General features: G+C 50.2%; 1 long non-coding RNA gene across 1 annotated transcript; it reads left to right on the top strand.

The window, feature by feature from the left end:
* Positions 1 to 2,220, top strand: LOC132249923 (uncharacterized). The gene is made up of 2 exons (XR_009461448.1): positions 1 to 217; positions 1,676 to 2,220. It is a non-coding gene; the product is annotated as an uncharacterized LOC132249923 (long non-coding RNA).
* The last annotated feature ends 338 nt before the right edge of the window (positions 2,221 to 2,558 follow it).

Below are 2,558 nucleotides of genomic sequence, written 5' to 3'. Positions count from 1 at the left end.
GGAAGCCCATGATGGCTTTCCAGGCCCTTCCTCAGTTCTGCTCAGCAACCAGGCATGTCCTGCATGGGAGGAAGAAACACCAGATTAGACCCTACCCTGCTGCCAAGGGGCAAGCACTGCTTCTTCTCCTGGGATGGACCTCAGAGGAGGGCTGGACTTGGCACTTGTGTTTCTTCAAGAAAACTTGGTCTTTCAGCCACAGGCCCAAGTACCAGGGGTGAGGCAGTGCCAGGTCCCTGTCCCAGTCTCATCTTCCCTACTCGGTGGAGTTAAGAGGCAAAGTCTCAAGGTTTTTGGCCCAGCTCTCAGCCCCATCTCCTCAGGCCCTGCTCCAACAAACACGTGCAACATGTGTGTTTGGACTGTACCCGAATAAGTTCATGTTTTAACAGGCTGAGGATGAGACCAAAGGGATCTGCTAAAAGGAAAAATGAGGCTCTCAAAGGACTGCTGTATCCCACAGCACTGGAGGGTCCAGGGGGAGATGGAGCTGAGCCCTCCACCTGACTGGGCTGACACGCTCCACATGCCCCAGTGCTTTGGTGAGACCCATCTGCAATGCTTGCCCTTGATCTCGGCAGTCCTGAAAGCAGCATCTGGGTGCAGGGATGAGCAGCCTCAGGGTGCATTTCTGAGGCTTGTCACCAGTCAGGAGTGTGTGGTGAGCACTGCCTTACACTGTTTGGTAGCAAAACCCATCATGTTTCATGCATTATCCCTTCAAGAAATGTTCTGGGAGTGGAGGATTGAGAGCAGTGATCTGCTACCTACCTGTTTCAGGGGCCATGTCTGGTGCAGGGAATGAGCCCATGGAGCTTTCCTCTGCTAATGAATCCCAGGCAGCCTCCACATCACAGACAGCTGCACTGGGACAAAGGCCTTGGCACGAACCCGCACACGGACTCTGGGCTGAGCCTCAGGCTTCGTGACACTCAGGGCCCCAGAGAGGAAACATCACAAGGGGAGAATCTGGTGCAAACAGTGGGGGGTTCACTTCCCCCCACAACATGAAATCTTCTGAATCCCACCCACTCCTCTGATCCACTTCATGCAGCCTGAGCCCAGGGTTACACACGTGCAGTGCTCCCCATCAACTGGACTAGGAGACACCAGGGACAGTCCCAGCCTCTCTCTTGTCCAACAAGAATGGCTGGGGCACAAAAAACCCAGAAGTGAGATACTGTGCCCATGATGGGTGAAGATAACCAGGGCAGGAGAGTCAAAAATTAGATCTGGGTAAGACCTGAACATTACACCCTCCTGGGCCTGGTTAGTGCGGTGAAGCTACTTGTAGCAGGGCAGTCTCTACGCAACACCACATTGCCACTTCTGAGAAAGGCGAGTGCAGAGCGCCTGAAAACCTTGGCTCCCACTAGCTTGTGGACTACTTTTTCCTTTGAAAAGGATAGGGGGAGCCTAACCCCAACAGAAAACCCCTGGTGAAAGCCAAGGAGGGAAAGTGTGTGGCAGGGTACACCTTGCAGCAGCTGTCACTTGAAGTAGAAAAGATTGCTAAAAAAACAGCCTCTGAAGCTGCAAAGAGGGGAACCTGTGAAGGAGCTGCAGGAGGGCCAGGGCCAGGGCCAAACCAGCCACAGTGTCAGAAGTGATCCCATGACATGAACTAAGTTAAAGGTGGTTAAGCCATTCCCTTTTTTGTCTTTGTGTTTTCCAGGTTGTGGACCAGCAGTGAGTCATCAAGAAGTTCCCTTGGTACAAAGAAGATTCGAGCTTCAGTGCATGCTGCATAGTCATTGTATTGCTTGTGCGGCTGTGTTTGTGTACCGTTATTGCTGTAAGTGGCTGTGGTGTTAACTATGCTAGACAAGGAAATGTAAGCACAAGTTCTGGTTCGGTTCTGGAATATCTGGAAAGTGGCTACAGAAAATGGTACATCCCTGGAGCATGGCCTCTTAGGCCTCAAACATATCAGTCACGCCAAAGATCGAGAATGGTGGATGGACCATTTGTTTGTATTCTCATCCTTTTGTTCATTTCCTTTTGACCCTTAGCATCTCTCCAGCATCTTGCAGGGCAGAGGGGCGCTGGGTGTGCTCACGTGGCACCAAGCAATCCTTTTGAAACAACAAGGAAAGCGTTGCCCATTATATAGAAGGGGCACGATTCCCAGGAACATGTCTGGTCCCCAAAAACCCTGATCATGGGATGTTTGTCTGATCCAGAAAGCCATCTTAAATATTAAAAAATACCATAATTTGATTACTGGAAGAGATTAAAAGACTTACCCATAATTATCGCTGGTGAAAAACTGTTTGGCTGGTAAGGAACTTGGGGATTAGGCAATTTGGCATGAGAAAGTTATTGAAGCAGTGGACAAACAAAGTAAGAGGGTGTTGTGTGCATGCTTTTACTCTGGGGAGTTCAGGGGCGGTCATGCAATTTGTACTTGAACAGCAGGAAAACCAGAAAGAAACATCTCCCACAGCCAATGAAGGACGCAAGGCCGGCACCACCAAAGGTCGCTACTGTAATGCCTAATGGAGCCACTTGTCAGGTCGTATTACAGGGATGAAACTTGCAATAATTACTATTACAGT

Source organism: Alligator mississippiensis, chromosome 1 (assembly GCF_030867095.1).
Source record: "Alligator mississippiensis isolate rAllMis1 chromosome 1, rAllMis1, whole genome shotgun sequence".
Lineage (NCBI taxonomy): Eukaryota > Metazoa > Chordata > Crocodylia > Alligatoridae > Alligator > Alligator mississippiensis.
This window is presented reverse-complemented; position numbering and strand designations above follow the sequence as displayed.